Source organism: Heptranchias perlo, chromosome 9 (genome assembly GCF_035084215.1).
Source record: "Heptranchias perlo isolate sHepPer1 chromosome 9, sHepPer1.hap1, whole genome shotgun sequence".
NCBI lineage: Eukaryota > Metazoa > Chordata > Chondrichthyes > Hexanchiformes > Hexanchidae > Heptranchias > Heptranchias perlo.
The window spans coordinates 77,862,754-77,886,215 of NC_090333.1; the positions used below are offsets into that span (position 1 = coordinate 77,862,754).

The 23,462-nt window shown below is 43.5% G+C and overlaps 1 protein-coding gene across 6 annotated transcripts in view; it reads left to right on the plus strand.

The window, feature by feature from the left end:
* Nucleotides 1–23,462, plus strand: part of fam20b (FAM20B glycosaminoglycan xylosylkinase) — a 206,369-nt gene that overhangs the window by 26,004 nt on the left and 156,903 nt on the right. For all 6 annotated transcript variants that reach the window (XM_067990780.1, XM_067990776.1, XM_067990782.1 and 3 more), the window contains exon 2: nt 6,261–6,324. The gene's annotated coding sequence lies outside the window, so the exon portion shown is untranslated. The remainder of the gene's footprint in view (nt 1–6,260; nt 6,325–23,462) is intronic.

The window sequence follows — 23,462 nt, forward strand, 5'->3', positions numbered from 1 at the left end:
GCGGCACTTACTCACCAATAACCTGCTCACCGATGCTCAGTTTGGGTTCCGCCAGGACCACTCGGCTCCAGACCTCATTACAGCCTTGGTCCAAACATGGACAAAAGAGCTGAATTCCAGAGGTGAGGTGAGAGTGACTGCCCTTGACATCAAGGCAGCATTTGACCGAGTGTGGCACCAAGGAGCCCTAGTAAAATTGAAGTCAATGGGAATCAGGGGGAAAACTCTCCAGTGGCTGGAGTCATACCTGGCACAAAGGAAGATGGTAGTGGTTGTTGGAGGCCAATCATCTCAGCCCCAGGGCATTGCTGCAGGAGTTCCTCAGGGCAGTGTCCTAGGCCCAACCATCTTCAGCTGCTTCATCAATGACCTTCCCTCCATCATAAGGTCAGAAATGGGGATGTTCGCTGATGACTGCACAGTGTTCAGTTCCATTCGCAACCCCTCAGATAATGAAGCAGTCCGAGCCTGCATGCAGCAAGACCTGGACAACATCCAGGCTTGGGCTCATAAGTGGCAAGTAACATTCGCGCCAGATAAGTGCCAGGCAATGACCATCTCCAACAAGAGAGAGTCTAACCACCTCCCCTTGACATTCAACGGCATTACCATCGCCGAATCCCCCACCATCAACATCCTGGGGATCACCATTGACCAGAAACTTAACTGGACCAGCCATATAAATACTGTGGCTACGAGAGCAGGTCAGAGGCTGGGTATTCTGCGGCGAGTGACTCACCTCCTGACTCCCCAAAGCCTTTCCACCATCGACAAGGCACAAGTCCGGAGTGTGATGGAATACTCTCCACTTGCCTGGATGAGTGCAGCTCCAACAACACTCAAGAAGCTCGACACCATCCAAGATAAAGCAGCCCGCTTGATTGACACCCCATCCACCACCCTAAACATTCACTCCCTTCACCGGGGAGGTGGTTTGACTCTCTCTTGTTGGAGATGGTTATTGCCTGACACTTGGCTGACGCGAATGTTACTTGCCACTTATGAGCCCAAGCCTGGATGTTGTCCAGGTCTTGCTGCATGCGGACACGGACTGCTTCATTATTTGGGGGGTTGCGAATGGAACTGAACACTGTGTAATCATCAGCGAACATCCCCATTTCTGACCTTATGATGGAGGGAAGGTCATTGATGAAGCAGCTGAAGATGGTTGGGCCTTTAACACTGCCCTGAGAAACTCCTGTAGCAATGCCCTGGGGCTGAGATGATCGGCCTCCTACAATCACTACTATCTTCCTTTGTGCTAGGTATGACTCCAGCCACTGGAGAGTTTTCCCCCTGATTCCCATTGACTTCAATTTTACTAGGGCTCCTTGGTGCCACAATCGGTGAAATGCTGCCTTGATGTCAAGGGCAATCACTCTCACCTCACCTCTGGAATTCAGCTCTTTTGTCCATGTTTGGACCAAGACTGTAATGAGGTCTGGAGCCAAGTGGTCCTGGCGGAACCCAAACTAAGTGTCGGTGAGCAGGTTGTTGGTGAGTAAGTGCTGCTTGATAGCAATGTCGACGACACCTTCCATCACTTTGCTGATGATTGAGAGTAGACTGATGGGGTGTTAATTGGCCGGATTGGATTTGTCCTGCTTTTTGTGGACAGGACATACCTGGGCAATTTTCCACATTGTTGGGTAGATGCCAGTGTTGTAGCTGTACTGGAACAGCTTGGCTAGAGGCGCAGCTGGTTCTGGAGCACAAGTCTTCAGCGGGATGTTGTCGGGGCCCATAGCCTTTGTTGTATCCAGTGCACTCAGCTGTTTCTTGATATCACGTGGAGTGAATCGAATTGGCCGAAGACTGGCTTCTGTGATGGTGGGGATATCGGGAGGAGGCCGAGATGGATCATCCACTCGGCACTTCTGGCTGAAGATGGTTGCAAACGCTTCAGCCTTGTCTTTTGCACTCACGTGCTGGACTCCGCCATCATTGAGGATGGGGATGTTTGCAGAGCCTCCTCCTCCCTTTCATAGAATTATATAGAATGTATGGCACAGAGACAGGCTATTCGGCCCAACAGGTCTATGCCGATGTTTATGCTCCACATGAGCCTCCTACTTCATCTAACCCTATTAGCATATCCTTCCATTGCTTTCTCCCTCACGTGTTTATCCAGCTTCTTCTTAAGTGCTTCTATGGTAGTCGCCTCAACTACTCCTTGTGGTAGTGAGTTCCACATTCCACCCACTCTGGGTGAAGAAGTTTCTCCTGAATTCCCTGTTGGATTTATTAGTGACTATGTTATATTTATAGCCCCTAGTTCTGGTCTCCCCTGTAAGTGGAAACATCTTCTCTACGTCGACCCTATCAAACCCTTTCATAATCGTAAAGACCTCTATCAGGTCACCCCTCAGTCTTTTTTCTAGAGAAAAGTGCCCCAGCCTGCTTAATCTTTCCGGAGGTATAACCTCTCAGTTCTGATGTGGAGATGCCGGTGATGGACTGGGGTGGACAAATGTAAGGAATCTTACAACACCAGGTTACAGTCCAACAATTTTATTTTAAAATCACAAGCTTTCGGAGATTATCCCTTCCGTCAGGTGAATGAGTGAAAGGTTCTCAAATCGCATATCTTATATTAGGCTGGGACAGCATCACACCAATCAAAAGGTGTCATTGTTGTTCAAACAGGCCAGTCACGGAGAACAATACGTCCCAGTACACTGAATATACATTGTGCCAATTACACAGACAGAAAGAGACCCAAATGGCAGAGAGAGAGAGAGAGAGAGAGAGAATATTAAAAACCGATAACTTTTTTTCCCCTTTTGCTGGTGGGGTTACGTGTAGCGTGACATGAACCCAAGATCCCGGTTGAGGCCGTCCTCATGGGTGCGGAACTTGGCTATCAACTTCTGCTCGACGATTTTGCGTTGTCGTGTGTCTCGAAGGCCGCCTTGGAGAACGCTTACCCGAAGATCGGTGGCTGAATGTCCTTGACTGCTAAAGTGTTCCCCCACTGGGAGGGAACCCTCCTGTCTGGCGATTGTTGCGCGGTGTCCGTTCATCCGTTGTCGCAGTGTTTGCATGGTTTCGCCAATGTACCATGCTCCGGGCATCCTTTTCTGCAACGTATGAGGTAGACAATGTTGGCCGAGTCACAGGAGTATGAACCATGTACCTGATGGGTGGTGTCCTCTCATGTGATGGTGGTATCCGTGTCGATGATCTGGCATGTCCTCCAGAGGTTGCCGTGGCAGGGTTGTGTGGTGTCGTGGACGCTGTTCTCCTGAAAGCTGGGTAATTTGCTGCGAACGATGGTCTGTTTGAGGTTGGGTGGCTGTTTGAAGGCGAGTAGTGGAGGCGTGGGGATGGCCTTGGCGAGGTGTTCGTCGTCATCGATGACATATTGAAGGCTGCGGAGAACATGGTGCAGTTTCTCCGCTCCGGGGAAGTACTGGACGACGAAGGGCACTCTGTTGGTTGCGTCCCGTGTTTGTCTTCTGAGGAGGTCTATGCGATTCTTCGCTGTGGCCCGTCGGAACTGTCAATCGACAAGTCGAGCGTCATATCCCGTTCTTACGAGGGCGTCTTTCAGCATCTGTAGGTGTCCATCGCGTTCCTCCTCATCTGAGCAGATCCTGTGTATTCGTAGGGCCTGTCCGAGTTCGAGCACGACTTCTTCACTACACAGGACCTCCAACCAACGTTATACACCAGATACATCGACGACATTTTCTTCCTATGGACCCACGGCGAAGAACCACTGAAGAGACTACACGATAACATCAACAAGTTCCATCCCACCATCAAATTCACCATGGACTACTCCTCAGAATCAGTTTCTTTCTTGGACACACAAATCTCCATCAAAGACGGGCACCTCAGCACCTCACTCTACCGAAAGCCCACGGACAACCTCACGATGCTCCACTTTTCCAGCTTCCACCCCAACCACGTCAAAGAGGCCATCCCCTATGGACAGGCCCTACGAATACACAGGATCTGCTCAGACGAGGAGGAATGCGATGGACACCTACAGACGTTGAAAGACGCCCTCGTAAGAACGGGATATGACGCTCGACTTGTCGATCGACAGTTCCGACGGGCCACAGCGAAGAATCGCATAGACCTCCTCAGAAGACAAAACACGGGACGCAACCAACAGAGTGCCCTTCGTCGTCCAGTACTTCCCTGGAGCGGAGAAACTACACCATGTTCTCCGCAGCCTTCAACATGTCATCGATGACGCCGAACACCTCGCCAAGGCCATCCCCACGCCTCCACTGCTCGCCTTCAAACAGCCACCCAACCTCAAACAGACCATCGTTCGCAGCAAATTACCCAGCTTTCAGGAGAACAGCGTCCACGACACCATACAACCCTGCCACGGCAATCTCTGCAAGACATGCCAGATCATCGACACGGATACCACCATCATATGAGAGGACACCACCCACCAGGTGCATGGTTCATACTCCTGTGACTCGGCCAACGTTGTCTACCTCATACGTTGCAGGAAAGGATGCCCCAGAGCATGGTACATTGGCAAAATCATGCAGACACTGCGACAACGGATGAACGGACACCGCGCAACAATCGCCAGACGGGAGGGTTCCCTCCCAGTGGGGGAGCACTTTAGCAGTCAAGGACATTCAGCCACCAATCTTCGATTAAGCGTTCTCCAAGGCGGCCTTCGAGACACATGACAACGCAAAATCGTTGAGCAGAAGTTGATAGCCAAGTTCCGCACCCATGAGGACGGCCTCAACCGGGATCTTTGATTCATGTCACGCTACACGTAACCCCCACCAGCAAAAGGGGAAAAAAAAGTTATCGGTTTTTAATATTCTCTCTTTTTCTCTCTCTCTCTTTTTCTCTCTTTTTTTCTTTCTCTCTCTCTCTCTCTCTCTCTCTTTCTCTCTTTCTTTTTCTTTTTCTCTCTTTTTCTCTCTTTCTTTTTCTCTCTCCCTTTTTCTTTTTCTCTCTCCCTTTTTCTTTTTCTCTCTCCCTTTTTCTTTTTCTCTCTTTTTCTCTCTTCTCTCTTTCTCTCTTCTCTCTCTCTTTTTCTTTCTCTCTCTCTTTTTCTTTCTCTCTCTTTTTCTTTCTCTCTCTTTTTCTTTCTCTCTCTTTTTCTTTCTCTTTTTCTCTTTCTCTCTCTCTCTCTCTCTCTCTCTTTTTCTCTCTCTCTCTCTCTCTCTCTCTCTCTCTCTTTCTCTCTTTTTCTCTCTCTTTTTCTTTCTCTTTTTCTTTTTCTCTCTTTTTCTCTTTCTCTCTCTCTCTCTCTCTCTCTTTTTGTCTCTCTCTCTCTCTCTCTCTCTCTCTCTCTCTCTCTGCCATTTGGGTCTCTTTCTCTCTGTCTGTGTAATTGACACAATGTATATCCAGTGCACTGGGACGTACTGTTCTCCGTGACTGGCCTGTTTGAACAACAACGACACCTTTTGACTGGTGATGCTGTCCCAGCCTAATATAAGATATGCGATTTGAGAACTTTTCGCTCATTCACCTGACGGAGGGGATAATCTCCGAAAGCTTGTGATTTTAAAATAAAATTGTTGGACTATAACCTGGTGTTGTAAGATTCCTTACATTTCTCTCAGTTCTGGTATCATCCTAGTAAATCTTTTTTGCACTTTCTCCAGTGCCTCGATTATCCTTTTTGTAATATGGAGACCAGAACTGTTCATTGTACTCTGTGTGGTCTAACCAAGGTTCTGTACTAGTTTAACATAATTTCTTACTTTTCAATTCTATTGCTCTAGAAATGAACCCCAGAGCACGGTTTGCCTTTTTTATGGCCTTATTAACCTGCATCACTACTTTTAGTGATTTGTGTATCTGTACCCCAAGGGCCCTCTGCTCCTCTACCCCATTGGTTGATGGATAGTTTACATCCAGTTACTTTACTGTATTCCTCAATATTTAACCTTGTGATAGCATTGAGTTAGAGATGAAGTTAAATCAAGTAGTGTTAGTTAATCCATTTCCATGCTTGACTTCATCATTAACTCTGGTAAGTATGAGTTAATTACCGCACTTCTGTTGTACTTAGGCTTTTGTGAATGACTTAGCTCAGATAACTATCTAAGCTTTGGACTGGGTTACGTAGGACACTAGGCAAACTAAGTTAGACATTTTATAAAACCTATGTAGATACGAATGGTAGGTCCTCACTGTTTGTGGATAAGGAACAGGAATAGGCAAATTAGTCTGATATTTTGACGAAATGTTACATAGTGAAAATTTTCTTGCATATAGTGCGGGATTTAGCATTCAAATATTTTTTTTTCTCTTAATTTCAGGAGTCGAGTGATGAGCTGATCCTGCTATCAACATGACAACAAAGGAAGGTTGACTTTTTTTTTGGTGAGTACACATGAAAATAATAGCTTGCCTCTGATCACAGCTTTTTGCCCACCAAGGCTACTTTGATGTGGTGTTTCTCAATTTGGGCTAGACTGAAAGAATTCTATCTAATATATTTTTATTGTAATGCAGTATTCATTATAAGTACAAGTGAATTGTAAAACTGGGAAATAGGGAGTGAGTTAAGAAAGAACTTGGAATCATATAGCACCTTTCACGATTTCAGGATGTCCCAAAATGTTTAATGTACAAACATGTCCCAATGTGCTTACAGGTTCTGTATTTCCCTTAGATAGTCCCTTGGTTGCAGCGGTGCTGATCATGCCTGTAAGCATTCTGTCTAAACGTCTTAGGTTCAAGAGTATGTCCACACTACCCAGTACGTAACTATATGGTAGCACAATGCAGGGATGTAACAGAAGGACCCCTATGATCTGAACTGGATATCATCTCTTACGCACTTCTCCATCTTTCGCAAGGTGGACTGAAACATTGGGTGAGACAAAGCTAGAGCAAATCCCATTTAGCGAAGCTGCTTTATTTTACAGACAGCAAGTGCATGTACAGAATAACAAATGTCATTGAATTTCTCCTTGATTCAACTGACTACAGAACCCTTCTTGTGCAAAAGAGAAGTAATATAAATATGTCCCATTATCCCCATCAGTGGGTTTGCTTAACTTTTCCCTGGTCAGCCTTCTGATCCTGACCAGATTTGGGCTGAACATGGTTAGCCCTCACTGGACTGGGCTTTTCACCAGACCAAGATAGTTGATTAATTGTTCACGTGTCTCTCTGTTCCTTTTCTCTGTGTACCCAGCTCGTGGGAGGGCTGTCCCACTGACTCTTTTCCCGATCAGTGATTCGTCAATGATTCTTTCAATAAAATAGGCTAACTCTCCAGCCCCTCCTTGGGTTTCGTGATTAAAGAAAACATTTCCTTTTCTCAAAATATATAAGGGATAGCACCAGAGAAGTTGAGCCTTAAAGTAATCAAAGACATGGGATAGGGTGTTAGTGGTGGTGGACATACAGCTTAATGGGCTTTGCATGAGACAGTTGACAATCGTATCAGGTTGTAATGATCTGTGCAGGAGAGCATTGGGGTACTAAATGCTGCAATATTCCACAGACATCCCAAAATGTTTAATGTAGAAACATGTCCCAATGTGCTTAAGTTCTGTATTTGCCTTAGATAGTCCCTTTGGGTACAGCGATATTCCGTTCTCTTCTCTCTTTCCCCCACCCCGTCCCAAAAATAAAGCTGTTGAAGCTGGGTCAGTTGAAAAATTCAAAACTGAGTTTGATAGATTTTTGTCTGGCAAGGGTATTGAGGGTTACAGAACCAAGGTGGGTAGATGGGGTTAAGATACAGATCAGCCATGATCTAATTGAATGGTGGAACAGGCTCAAGGTGCTAAATGGCCTACTCCTACTCCTATTCCTATGTTCCAAGACTGACTCGCCTGGCTTTAATACACATTTTCCTTCCCCACGGTCTGCGGTGCTTTTTCTTTACTTGTGTTAATTCATTTGTTTTAAAACTCTACACTTAAATATAATTCACTCTCAAATCCTTTCTATGAAGAAAAAAAAAATCAAAAATCCTCAAACGTCACAAAGGTGTGAGGGAAATGGATGCTGATCCGATGAAGATGAGATTTGGAGGAGTGATCAAAAGCTAGGTCAAAGAGGTGGGTTTTAAGCAGAGTCTTGAAGAGAGGGAGGTGGAGGGGTTTAGGGACTGAATTCCAGAAAGTGGTACCTGGACAGCTGAAGATATGGCCACCAAAGGAAGATAAGGATGCACAAGAGGTAGGATTCAGAGGAAGGGGTGTAGGACTGGAGATGGTTACTGCGATAGGGTGGGGTGTATGCCATGGAAGAATTTAAAGGCAAGGACAAGAATTTTAATGTTGGGGGACTGGAAACCACTGCAGCTCAGCAAGACTGGAGGTGATGAGCGAGCAGAACTTGGTAGTGATAGGATATGAACAGCAGCGTTTCAAATGAGATGGAGTTAATGGAGGGTGGGGGATGGGAGGTTGACCAGGGGAGCATTGGAGTACTGAAGTCCGAAGGTGATGAAAGCATATGAGGATTTGAGTGGAAAATGGGCTGAGTTAGGGTTGGAGGTGGAAGCAGATAGTCCTTGTGATGGAGCAGATATGCGGTTGGAAACTTTGCCTTGGGGTAGGGTACCGAGGTTGCAAACAGCCTGATGCAGTGGCAGGAGAGGGGGATGCAGTTTTGTCTGCTTTTTTCTCCTCTGATGTCTCAAGTAATGGTGCTTCTTTATAGCTGGTACGATTACCTACCAGGGTGCGGTAGCATAGTGGCTATGTTACTGGACCAGTAATCCAGAGGCCTGGACTAATAATCCAGAGTCATCAGTTCAAATCCTGCCACAGCAGCTGGGGAATTTAAATTCAATTAATTAAATTCAATTAATGAAATAAAATCTGGAATTAAAATACTAAAATCAGTAATGGTGGCCACGAAACTACCGGATTGTCGTAAAAACCTATCTGGTTCACTGATGTCCTTTAGGGAAGGAAACCTGGCCTATATGTGACTCCAGAGCATTGGAGTACTAAATGCTGGTTTGTTCTTAATTGCCCTCTGAAATGGCCTAGCAAGCCACTCAGTTGTACAATCTCGCTAAAAAAAGTCATTAAGAATAAAACCGGATGGACCACCCGGCATCGAACCACTAGGCACCGGACACGACAAAGGCAAACTGAGCCCAGTCGACCCTGCAAAGTCCTCCTCACTAACATCTGGGGACTTGTGCTAAAATCTGGAGAGCTGTCCCACAGACCAGTCAAGCAACAGCCTGACATAGCCATACTCACAGAATCATACCTTTCAGCCAACGTCCCAGACTCTTCCATCACCGTCCCTGGGTACGTCCTGTCCCACCGGCAGGACAGACTGACAGAGGTGGCGGTACAGTGATATACAGTCAGGAGGGAGTGGCACTGGGAGTCCTCAACATTGACTCAGGACCCCATGAAATCTCATGGCATCAGGTCAAACATGGGCAAGGAAACCTCCTGCTGATTACCACCGACCGCCCTCCCTCAGCTAATGAATCAGTCCTCCTCCATGTTGAACACCACTTGGAGGAAGCACTGAGGGTAGCAAGGGCACAGAATGTACTCTGGGTGGGGGACTTCAATGTCCATCACCAAGAGTGGCTTGGTAGCACCACTGCTGACCGAGCTGGCCGAGTCCTGAAGGCCATAGCTGCCAGACCAGGCCTGTGGCAGGTGGTGAGCGAACCAACACGAGGGAAAAACCTACTTGACCTCATCCTCATAAATTAACCTGTCGCAAATGCATCTGTCCATGACAGTATTGGTAGGAGTGACCACCGCATAATCCTCGTGGAGACGAAGTCCCGTCTTCGCACTGAGGACACCATCCAACGTGTTGTGTGGCACTACCACCGTGCTAAATGGGATAGATTCAGAACAGATCTAGCAGCTCACAACTGGGCATCCATGAGGCTCTGTGGGCCATCAGCAGCAGCAGAATTGTATTCCAGCATAATTTGTAACCTCGTGGCCCAGCATATTCCTCACTCTACCATTACCAACAAGCCAGGGGATCAACCCTGGTTCAATGAGGTGTGTAGAAGACCATGCCAGGAGCAGCACCAGGCGTACCGAAAAATGAAGTGCCAACCTGGTGAAGCTACAACTCAGGACTTACATGCATGCTAAACAGCGGAAGCAACATGCTATGGACAGAGCTAAGCGATTCCACAACCAACGGATCTGATGAAAACTCTGCAGTCCTGCCACATCCGGTCGTGAATGGTGGTGGACAATTAAACAACTAACAGGAGGAGGAGGCTCTGCAAACATCCCCATCCTCAATGATGGCGGAGTCCAGCACATGAGTGCAAAAGACAAGGCTGAAGTGTTTGCAACCATCTTCAGCCAGAAGTGCCGAGTGGATGATCCATCTCGGCCTTCTCCCGATATCCCCACCATCACAAAAGCTAGTCTTCAGCCAATTTGATTCACTCCATGTGATATCAAGAAATGGCTGAGCGCACTGGATACAGCAACGGCTGTGGGCCTTGACAACATCCCAGCTGTAGTGCTGAAGACTTGTGCTCCAGAACTAGCTGCTCCTCCAGCCAAACTGTTCCAGTACAGCTACAACACTGGCATCTACCTGTTAATGTGGAAAATTGCCTAAGTATGTCCTGTCGACAAAAAGCAGGACAAATCCAATCCGGCCAATTAACGACCCATCAGTCTACTCTCAATCATCAGCAAAGTGATGGAAGGTGTCGTCGACAGTGCTATCAAGCGGCACTTACTCACCAATAACCTGCTCACCGATGCTCAGTTTGGGTTCCGCCAGGACCACTCGGCTCCAGACCTCATGACAACCTTGGTCCCAACATGGACAAAAGAGCTGAATTCCAGAGGTGAGGTGAGAGTGACTGCCCCTGACAAGGCAGCGTTTGACAGTGTGGCACCAAGGAGCCCTCGTAAAATTGAAGTCAATGGGAATCAGTGGGAAACCTTTTCGGTGGCTAGAGTCATACCTCGCGCAAAGGAAGATGGTAGTGGTTGTTGGAGGCCAATCATCTCAGCCCCAGGACATTGCTGCAGGAATTCCTCAGGGCAGTGTCCTCGACCCAACCATCTTCAGCTGCTTCATCAATGACCTTCCCGCCATCATAAGGTCAAAAAGGGGGATGTTCGCTGACGATTGCACAGTGTTCAGTTCCATTCGCAACCCCTCAGATAATGAAGCTGTCTGTGTCCACTTGCAGCAAGCCCTGGACAACATCCAGGCTTGGGCTGATAAGTGGCAAATAACATTCGTGCCAGGCAATGACCATCTCCAACAAGAGAGAGTCTAACCACCTCCCCTTGACATTCAACGGCATTACCATCGCTGAATCCTGCACCATCAACATCCTGGGGGTCACCATTGACCAGAAACTTAACTGGACCAGCCATATAAATATTGTGGCTGCAAGAGCAGGTCAGAGGCTGGGCATTCTGCGGCGAGTGACTCACCTCCTGACTCTCAAAGCCTTTCCACCATCTACAAGGCACGAGTCAGGAGTGTGATGGAATACTCCCCATTTGCCTGGACGAGTGCAGCTCCAACAACACTCAACAAGCTCGACACCATCCAGGACAAAGCAGCCCGCTTGATTGGCACCCCATTCGCCCCCCTAAACATTCACTCCCTTCACCACTGGCGCACTGTGGCTGCAGTGTGTACCATCCACAAGATGCACTGCAGCAACTCACCAAGGCTTCTTTGACAGCACCTCCCAAACCCACGACCTTTACCACCTAGAAGGACAAGGGCAGCAGGCACATGGGAACAACACCACCTCCAAGTCACATACCATCCCGACTTGGAAATATATTGCCGTTCCTTCATCGTCGCTGGGTCAAAATCCTGGAACTCTCTTCCTAATAGCACTGTGGGAGAACCTTCACCACACGGACTGCAGCGGTTCAAGAAGGCGGCTCACCACCACCTTCTCAAGGGCAATTAGGGATGGGCAATAAATGCTGGCCTCACGGGCGATGCCCATATCCCATGAACGAATAAAAAAACAAGTGTCATCCGGCCCTTCGAGCCTGCTTCACCATTCAATAAGATCATGGCTGATCTTCTACCTCAACTCCACTTTCCCGACCTATCCCCATATCCCTTGATTGCCTTAGTGTCCAAAAATCTGTCGATCTCAATCTTGAATATACTCAGCCTCCACAGCCCTCTGGGGTAGAGAATTTCAAAGGTTTACAACCCTCTATGAAGATGTTTTTCCTCATCTCGGTCCTAAATGGCTAACCTCTTATCTTGAGACTATGTTTCCTAATTCTAGACTCTCCAGTCAGGGGAAACAGCCTCTCAGCAACTACCCTGTCAAGCCCTCTAAGAATTTTGTACATTTCAATGAGATCACCTCTCATTCTTCTTCTAAACTCCAGTGAATATAGGGCCATTCTACTCAATCTCTCCTCATAGGACAACCCTTTCATCCCAGGAATCAATCTCGTGAATCTTCGTTGCATCGCCTCTTAGGCAAGTATATCCTTCCTTTGGTAAGGAGACCAAAACTGTACACAGTACTCCAGGTGTGGTCTCGCCAGAGCCCTATATAATTGCAGCAAGACCACTGTACTCTTATACTCTAACCTCCTTGCAATAAAGGCTAACATATCATTTGCCTTCCTAATTACTTGCTGTACCTGCATGTTAACCTTTTGTGATTCGTGTACAAGGACACCCAAGTCCCTCTGAATACCAACATTTCTTAGTCTCTCACCTTTTAAAAAATATTCTGCTTTTCTATTCTTCCTACCAAAATGGATAATTTCACATTTCCCCACTTTGTGCTCCATCTGCCACCTTCTTGCCCACTCACTTAACCTGTCTATGTCCCTTTGCAGCCTCTTTGCGTCCTCCTCACAGCTTACTTTCCCACCTAGCTTTGTATCGTCAGCAAACTTGGATACATTACACTTGGTCCCCTCATCTGAGTCATTGATATATATTGTAAACAGCTGAGGCCCAAGCACTGATCCTTGCGGTACCCCACTAGTTACAACCTGCCAATCTGAAACTGACCCGTTTATTCCTACTCTCTGTTTTCTGCCGTCAATCCATACTAATATATTACCCCCAATCCCATGAGCCCTGATCTTGTGTATCAATCTCTTGTGTGGCACCTTATTGAATGCCTTTTGAAAATCCAAATATACGACATCCCCCTTCTAGTTACACCCTCAAAAATTTCTAATAGATTTGTCAAACACGATTTCTCTTTCATAAAACCATGTTGACTCTGCCAAATCCTAATATGATTTTCAAAGTGCCCTGTTTTTTTTTCCAAAAATATACTTTATTCATAAAATTTGCAGCAGTACATACAATACAGTTGTCATATCATATTCCAAACGTACACAATATAGATTATGCAATTTGCAGGTTACATCAAATACAGTTCAATGAAACACATTGGACATACTACATCCTTAATAATAGATTCTAGCATTTTCCTTACTACTGTTGTCAGGCTAACTGGCCTACAATTCCCTGTTTTCTCTCTCCCTCCTTCCTTGAATAGCAGGGTTACATTTGCTACCTTCCAATCCATGGGGACCGTTCTAGAATCTAGGGAATTCTGGAAGATCAAAACCAATGTATCCACTGTCTCTGCAGCCACCTCTTTTAAAACCATAGGATGTAGGCCATCAGATCCATCTCCTGAAGTGAACTTCCCTGTTCCATAGTACTCCATTTAATGATTGGATGAGGATATGTTGAGGGCAGGCAAGTTTGAATTAAGTCCATGTGGGATTCAGAATATCCAAAATAAGTCTTTAATTAAACAATTAATTTCACCAGGGTGAGATGCCACTGCAAGTGATACTCTTTTTATGATGGTAAACTCATGTCAAGTTTACAAAAGATTCTATAAGTAGTAGAGCTACCTTATATTTGGAGGTGGTCAGGTGCTCCAGGGTTGTGTTTATTTGTTTCAAAGGCAGAGCTTGGGTTAAACTGGAGCTTTCCTTCTGCCCTCGAAAGTTGAGATTAAACCAATCAACTATTCTGTTGTCCAAGCAACATTTGAAATACATGATGGGACATTTGGGGTTAGTTATTACCATGGTATTTTTATATTAACTATTCGTGTGTTTGTGTTTTTGGGGTGGGGTTGTGTTTTTTGGTGTGATTTATTTATAGTGTGATTTATTTTTGTGTAAACTGAAATTTGACTCCAAAGGACAGTGAGTCAAGGGGATGAAACTAGGTCTGTTTTGGACTACTTGGACTTTAATTGAAGTTTTGGCTTTTATTGTACCATATTATACTCCAGGAGATGGAAAAATCCAGTAAGTCACAGGCAGAAGTCCTTAGATCACTGAAGGACAGCAGCACGTGTAATTTACTACCATTTCTTTGGTTACTGTGTAGAGATTGTTGGGCCTCATTCATTGATTTTAAGACTCATAATTGAATTGCTGGTACATTGTTGCTGAAGGAAATGCCAAACATCTGTGCCAATGTTATTCTGAATTGAAAAACAGCTTGTACGTGATGTAAATATTTGTAATGGTTCTGCTCACTGTTTTAGAGTTCTGACTGATTTACAAACTCAACAGCCCTGTTACAGCTGTTGCTGTTTAATCAGTCTGTTATTTTCAAGTTAGATGCTGATGCAAATGCTTTATTTAGCCAAAACTAATTGAAGACACTTATGTAACTGTCCATAAGAATAGAGCAAGTCATATTACATTTAGACATTTTTGTGTAAGGAAAGATTTATTCTGTTGATGGTAAACCTTTTTTAATGTTTTTATTGAATCAACTTTTATTAAAATATATTGTAACAACAATACCTTTACTTTGTCTAAAGTGTCCTTGACTGTAAACTGCTTGGGTGTTTTGATTAAACGCCAAGGCTGTAGAACAAGCATTTAATCAGCGCAGAAGTCGTTTATTGCCTCATGTGCTTCTGATAAACCAGTTGTTCTGCTTTTTTTAAAAAAAAACTAGCAGATGCTTTAAGATCAGAACTGTAATTGAGTTTCATTGTAATTAGATTTTTTTTAATTCTAGCCCATAAATTGGCTCTTCTAGTCAATAACCACATCTTTGCCTTTCCTTAGTCATACTCCAAAACTTCAGTGGTATATCTGAATGTGCCAAAATACAAATGAATAATAATAACAGACAAATCTAAATCTGAATGAACTAAATTCCCAAAGTAAATTATCAATAGAAAATTTGAAAAAAGACACATGTAGAGGCTCTTTTATTTGAATATTGAAAGATTGAAAATTCTGAATTACATGCGTTGTGGAAGTAACCTGTATAGATTTATAGAATACACTGTTTTACAGCCACAGTCCAAATTTGTAATGGGGACAGTTCAAGGGAAGATTTTACTAGGAGAGAGAGAGCTCTCATCAATGAACGACTGTCAGTGACAAATGAAAAGAGTGCTTTCTGTTGGTCATGGTAGGGCTTCCTAGAAATTAGTTTTTTTCATCACTGTTTCAATAGTAAATGGTAATTTAATCTGGCATTTTTTATAATATTGCGGACTGCGTGATGAACTTGCACAAGCATACACAAATAACCTGCTTTTATAAGTTAAATTCAAAATGATGCACAGTTGCTTGGCATTCAGTCTGGCACACAATATAGTGGTATTATCAGTTATATGCTTTTAGATCTATAATTATAATGGGCCAATCGTGCTGGAGAGGGGCATCTCGCAGCGTGCGCTGTTGGTTAGACTTTTTCCTGCACCCTTCAGCTTGAATATATTTTGTGACATAACCTGCTGGAAGTGTGAGCTGATAATGGTGTGACAGGGTTTCTGGGACCTTAGTGAACGATGGAACCACCAGACAATCTCCATAACCAATGAGATTTAAGGATTGAGGAAGAAATGGAGGAACGACTGAGAAGGAGGGTGAATTAGAGTGGATGAATTAAAGTCAAATTAGTACAGAAAGAGAAATAGTGAGGGAAAGAAGGATTGGATTAAGAGAGAGAAAGAGACGGAAAGGAAATTAAAAATAAATTAACAAGTTGGCATTTTTAAAATCTCTAACAATTTACGACATACAGAAATGAGACTCAACAGTTTAAATTGTTCCCATTCTGGGCTGGAGAGATTGATTGGCATTGCATTAGCAATTTTCACGTTGTTAAAAGGGTACTTCCACTGTTCATTATGAGCCCTAAATTGCTGTGGCAAGTTTAATGAGCAATTAATATGCAAATTCAGCAAGTTCTTAAAGATAATGGAGAGGCTAAGGGCAACATGCCGTTTGCGCGAGGCAGACGGTGGAGAGGCGTAAATCGCCGAAATTCTGGAGATTCGCAACTCGTGGTGTATCTCCCTCAACTGAACTTGCTGGCTGATTTGCACATTAATAACAGCGTGCATCCTAAACATGCCATTATTTTACCAGGAAGATTTGGCCCAATATTAGTCATTCCAAAATGGTTGCTGCTGGTAAATTGCAGTGCGCTCCTGCAGTTCTGTCTTTTGTTCTTCGGCTGTGTACAGTTAGAATTATTGGAATTTGTTTATTATAGCCCGGTGTGGATAAAAATCGGTTAAACCTTTTTAAACAAACCAAATGTGAAGAAATTTTCTTTATAAGATTGGCTGTGCCAGGTTCCTGATCTTGGCAAAACTGCTGTGTAACTCACTGTTGGGATTATGTGTGAGCATTGAGTTGACTCCACCTCCCCTCTCTTTCCCCCCCCCCACCCCTTTCATCTTTCTCCTGATTGTTTTTGACTCCAATTGGATCCTCAAATGGTTTAGTCTGAGAGTGGATGCACATATGGAAAATTTTGGACAAAACCAAATTCTGAAACGTTGCATTAGTGCATTAAACAACCGTGCCACCCAGTCATTCTTGTTAGTTCCATATTAAAATTACGGTTCTAGTGGACGGTCCCACCCAATATGTGAACAAATCTTTTTCACGGATTGACTGACCAGCATTTTCTGTTTTTGCTTTTGGATTTCCAACACTTGTAGTTTTTCTTTTTAGAATTAGGTGGTATAATCAAAAGTGTGGCTCTCGACATTTTATTTAAAAAATTTTGGCACCCTGTGCTCATTTGGACTGTTGTGCTATTAAACTGATACTTTCAAAGGAATAACTCATTTTGGAGCAGGGAAATAACTGGCGAACAAAATGATCAAACTTTACTAATGGACTTCTGCTGTTGCTCATGGCATCTGGATAACAATTGTGATGTTTATTTGCCATCTCCAGCAATGGTTTCTCTTGCCACCCCGACACCATTGGCTCCAGCATTCCACAAGGATCTATCCTTGCCACCTCCTTCTTTAAGACCCTCCTTAAAACCCACTTGTTTGAATAAGCTTTTGGTCACCCCTCCTAATATCTCTTCCTTTAGTTCTGCATTTTTTTTGATTACGCTGCTGTGAAATGCCTTGAAACATTTTTCTATGTTAAAGGTACTATATAAATCAAATTGTTGTACTAGTCGATGCACTGGGTGAAGTATGTGTACTGTTTGCCCAGCTTGACTTGGTATTTATCTCTTGGCTGTAGCAGAATTTTATGTCTGACTTCTACAGCACATGAATTAGACATAGGAGGTAGGCCACCCTGTAGTAGTATCTTACACTGCTTTATGTACTTTCTGCTGAATCAACAGAAAAGATTGATAGAACTGTCCTTTTTTAGACGTTAGCTCAGTTGGGAGATGAATTTGCAAGGAGGGATGCACACAGGAAACATTAGCGACTTAGATACTTAAGATTGAAATTATCCTCAGTGTAGGCATTTCTTATATTCCTTTGGAAGCACGACTCAAAGTAAACCTATCACTAAACAGCTGTTTGATGTGGTGAAATACTTAATTATATTAACCCCATGAAAGTTAGAGGCCTTTCTAAATTTCAACATCTTAAGACTGGTTTTAAAGGGAAATTAGACAGTTAATGGAAAAAGAGGCATATTGACGAATATGGGGAGAGTGGGACTAGACACTGCTTGTGGAGAATAGCACCAGCATAGGCTTGATGGACTGTTTCTTTGCTGTAACATTCCATGATTCTACTCATTTTGTGGCTGCTTAGGCCAACATGCTTTTTTGAATCCTTTGCTAGATAGCAACCTGGAACAGTTCGCATGGTTTCACCAAGCAAGTTTATTCCCTGGAGCAGGGAAATAACTGGTGGACAAAATTATCAAACTTTACGAATGGACTTCCTCTGCTGTTGCTCATGGCATCTGGATAACAATTGTGATGTTTATTTGCCATCTCCAGCAATGGCTTGACTTGCCACCCCAACACCGTTGGCTCCAGTATTCCTCAAGGATCTATCCTTGCTGCCTCCTTCTTTAAAACCCTCTTTAATACCCACCTCTTTGAATAAGCCCCGTGCGCATCACTCCTTGCAAATTCAGAAGTTAAGCAACTAAATAAGTTACATTTAATTTCCTGACTTGATATTTCAGGATAATCAGCATTTTGGTGCTGCTCTGTTCCAAGATGGCCTATGGCTATGGAGGGACTCTGAATTCCACAGCCAATTTCTCACTTTTTCAGTATATGTGCAGTTTGAATGGATGAGTAAGTGTGGGGGATTGAAGGAATGAGGAAAAATGTCATGTTCAGGTTACTTGCAAATAGATATGATTTTCTTTGTCTTTTGAAAGAAGTACAGCCTCCACATATAAAGCTCCAACCCAATCTAATTATCAGCTTGTTCAGTTGATAGCAGTCATGACTTTGGAACAAATTTTTGAGTTCAAATCCTGCTCTCGGACTTGACTGCATGAACGAGGCTGATACTCTACTGAGGGAGTCCTGTATTGTCAGAGGCCTCATGCTTTGGATGACATGTTCAGCTGGGGCCGCCTGTGTGCTCCAGTGCTTCCAGTAGATGTTTAAGATCCCATAGATGTATTCAAAGAAGAACCAGACTGATGTCAGTCATTAGGCTGTCCAGGGAACATGTCAGTGAAATGACCAGTTTCCTATTTCACAGTTCCCTCTTCAGAGTGATCCTGACTGATTTAATTTTGATCATGTAGTGTCTGACATATGGAAAAACTCCACTGTTTGAGTTTCCAAACCAATTACTGAGAAATTCACGCAGGTGCATATAGAGTACCCACAGATTCTACTTGCCGTAGTACTGTAAGTTTTATGTTTTAACTTTCTTTACTCTTTAGGGTAATCTGAGATAAGATCAACCAAGACTCTGAACAATTGGTTTTATTAATAGTAAAATACAACCAGTTTTACTGTTAGACTTCTAATTAAGTTTATATGAATCTCTAACTCGAAACTTAGAAAGATCAATTCTTCTGCTTTGGGAGACTGAGGCTAATAATCCATTGACATCCTGCATGGTATTCTTCTGGATTGTCTCTGGTCGGTTTCGTGGACTGTCATCCTTCACTTTAGAAATGGCTGCTCTTAGACCATTCTTGTTGACAAAAACAAGCTTTCCAGTAACTTTCCATTCCTTCATCATAGGAAGCTTAGGTTGCCTGATGATGCGTTTGTGTTTATACACCAATAGGGAATTAGGGAAATTGATTGAAGGAGGCATTTGAAGCTGGGGAGCGATGTAGTAAGGCAGAGTTGTTTAGGAAAACATTTCCTCAGTACACTGGCGTGACTGCCGAGGACTCTTCCACCTCCAGCTCAGCAGAGATAGGAGGTGGGGGTGAATGTGTCCTAAGCCAGAATTGCAAGAGCTGCAGATGGGGAGTGTAAGGCTTCAGAAAGTTGCAGAGGTAGGTTGAGACAGTGCCATGAAGGGATTTGTAAACATGGACAGGGAATTTGAATTCAAATTACTTGGGAGTGGGAGATTGAGTTTGTATAGCAGGAAGACAAGCAAGGAGAATGTTTTGAGAAGTTGAGCCAGGAAATATTGAAGGTGTTGCAGAGCTTCAGCAGCAGCAGGGGTGAGAAAAGGATGAGGGTGAACAATGTCACAAAGGTGGAAGTTGGCAGTCTTGGTATGTGGGCTACGAAGTTTAGCTTTAGGTTCAGGCAGGACTCTTGAGACTACAAGTTCAGCCGAATGAGCAGTTGGGGAAGAGGAATGATATCCAGGGTACAGAATTTTGATGGGTGCCAAATAGGATAGTTTCAGTTTTGCCATTGTTAAAAGGAGAAATTTCTGATTTGTTAAATTGATATTGGCCAGGTAGTTGGATAGCGTAGCAACAGTTGTGGAGTTGGAGGTGGTGGAGGTTATGTAAAGCTGAATATCATCAACATACACATGGAAACTGCTTTTGGTTTAAATTGTTCATGTTGCTAAGATTGTATATATGCAAAGATTAAGAATGGGCTAAGGATGGAATCTTAGGGCGCCCCAGACCATGCAGATGATGGAGCAGTAGCAATTGCTGGAGATTTACTGGCTATATTGTGGGAAGACTGTATAGTAGAAATAGACCGTGGAAGGAAGGCTACAGAGAGGTTGGCAAAAACCAGGAAAGATAACATGTTACAGTTGCAGTCACAAAGGATGTCAAAGCGATTTTGACTAAGGCCACATTGTGGGTTTCCTGGAGAAAATGAGTGAGTGCTGAGAGGGACATGGGAGAAAAGTATTTTGAGGTTAGGGCTGTGTTTGGGGATTTGGGGTTGAGTCAGCCAAGCGAGCAATTTTGATTGGAGACTAAGGAATCTACAAGTTTTGTGCAACTGAGTTTAAAAGTGAGGATGGATGGGATGAGATCAGGGGGCATGATGATCCTAGAGTAGTGACTGGATTTGACAGTGGACAGGGAGAGGCGTTATTGCTTGAATTGGTGACGTCAGACTTGGTGATGACCAGCCCCGTTGTGTGCCATGTATGCTTAAACCCGCGACTCTCAGATTATCATAAAAATATTGCTGCAGTGGGATCAGAGCTCTGCGTATTGTGCAAACACTTGTGTGCAGAGCTCTCTCCGTTTGGACATAATGGCCTGGAATTTTCTGCGAATTTGCTCCCAGATAATCATGCATTCGGGGTGAAAATCAAATATGTGGCCTAAAAGATTGTGTAATTTTGGGCATAAGTGCAATACACCCAAATCTCTGATCTTTCACGATTGTCTATCAATCCCTCTACCAGAACGCATCTCTGCCCATAATAATGGCCCTGATCCCAAGTTACTGAGCCTCATTCATGAGTGTCTTGCTCAGAGGCTCTCTTTGAATTATGTCCAGCGTTTCAGGCACAGCAGGAAACAAGTCATTTTTCTGATGTTTTATTTCAATTTTGAAAGCGTTTTTTTTAAACTGAGGTCTCACTGAGATGTGTGCTGTATTTTCTGTTTTTTTTTAATGGATTTTCATGGCATCAGTGTAAGTCACATTAAAAATTGAACAGCTTCCCCGATTTCAGGTTCTTGTACATGCTGTGCCTAATGTGCATGAATGATAGTTAAATGAGTTGAAGCCCTAATTTTCATACTTAAAGAAGAATACATAATGTGAGCTCGGTACTTTCCATGGGCCCTGATTGTTTACGCTGATTTCCGCCCATTTAAGTTCAGGCTTATTCTAATGAGATTCGCAGGAAATTTGAGCATAACTTGACATTGGCAAAATGGGTGCAGGAATGGCCACATTTTCAGGTCTAACTTCCGGGTTGCGCCCGTGGAGGAAATTTCAGGCCTGTATGAATTGCAACAGGACGCAGTCTGCAATATAACTTCACATTTTACAGCTACTGATCTCTGATTCAAAGTGTGGTTTCAATGCAAGAGATTTGGTGAACCAAGCCATTTGTATCATTGTTAAGGCTGCTGTCAGATGCTTTTATCTCTGGACAGGATCATGCATGCATTGAAATTATGTCTTAATATTTTCAATTTAAAATAAAGGAATCACTAACCGCTTACACGAGATCAGCATTGGGTGTTAAGTCCACACCAATAGTCTTTTTAAAGGGTTTGTAAAATACCTCTTAATTTAGAGTAGGGATGAGTTGCCTTGGCACTAATCTGTTCATTTTGTATAATTAGATATCAGTATAATATTGATGTCATTTGGGAGGGTGAAGTTACTGGATTTGGTTCCCACTGAGATGCACCCATACGTCTGACTTCAGTGGTGCTAAATCAGACTTGTTAGTTCCTAATTAGATATATCTTAATTAAGATATGCTAATATTCCCTCTTTTCCCCTCCCCACAAACACCCTCTTGTTTTTAAAGCATTCTCAGACAAGCTTTCCTGTATTTTCCTTTTCATTTCAAAATGTTTTACTACGTACGTGAGAGCACTAAGAATACCTGGAAATAATGTTTATTTTGTGCATACATGAATATTTCATCCAAGCATTGAGTATCCTTGGTAAAACTTGGACCTGGATAAAGAATTGACTGGAAAAAAAGGAAGCAATGAGTACTAACTGAGTGAAGTGATGTCATGATGTGGAGATGCCGGTGATGGACTGGGGTTGACAATTGTAAACAATTTTACAACACCAAGTTATAGTCCAGCAATTTTATTTTAAATTCACAAGCTTTCGGAGGCTACCTCCTTCGTCAGGTGAACGATGTCACCTGACGAAGGAGGTAGCCTCCGAAAGCTTGTGAATTTAAAATAAAATTGCTGGACTATAACTTGGTGTTGTAAAATTGTTTACAGAAGTGATGTCAGGCTGAGGAGATTTACACTGTGGTGGAGTGCCCCACTGGTGGATGTTGGGACATCTGTCTGTAACCAAATTTATGATTGTGATTCAGAAATGCAAATCAAGTTGGTCAAATTCATCGATGACACTCAACTTGGGGGTGGGATACAGTCAAGGCTGGTGACGCAGTTGAGGAACTACAGAAGACCTAGGCAAAATTTGTAAGTAGGCATAACTCTGAAAAATGGAATTCAATACAGATAAATGCAAGGTGTTATACATTGATCGTAAAAATAGGGGACATAATCAACAGTGTTAAACTAACCAAGGGAGAGGTTAAAAGGAATACATAGAAATATATAGAAATTACAACAGTGAAATAAGCTGCTTGGTCCAACCAGTCTGTGTCTGCGTTTATGCTCCACGCAAGCACATTATTTTAATCACATTTACCCACCCTGTTCCCATATCCTTTTATCATCTTCCTTTATTCACTTATTCAAACTAATCTTGATTTGCTGATGTAGTTTCTGCCTCAACACCAACCATGGAAGTGAACTCCATAGCCCCTCAACTCTGTGTAAAGAAGTTTCTCTTGCCCTTAGTTCTAAATCTTACATTTAATTGTGTATTGAGAGCCCTCAACTATTGTGAAAAGTTTGGTTTCTATCAATCCTTTCCATGACTTTCATAATTTAAAATACTTCTATCACCCTGTAATCTGTGTTCCAATGAAGAAATCCCCAATTTTTCAAATCTTTGTTTGTATTTGTATTTGCTCATAGCAGGCCGCATCCTATTGAATCTGCATCTTGTGTACCTTCTCGAAAGCCTCAATATCTTTCCTATAGTGTGGAGCCCAATACTGCAGACAGTACTCTAATTGAGGCCTTAAGGTTTTATATAGGCTCATCATTACCTCTTGGCTTTTATATTCTATATGATAAAACCTAGAACTCCATTAGCTTTTATTATGG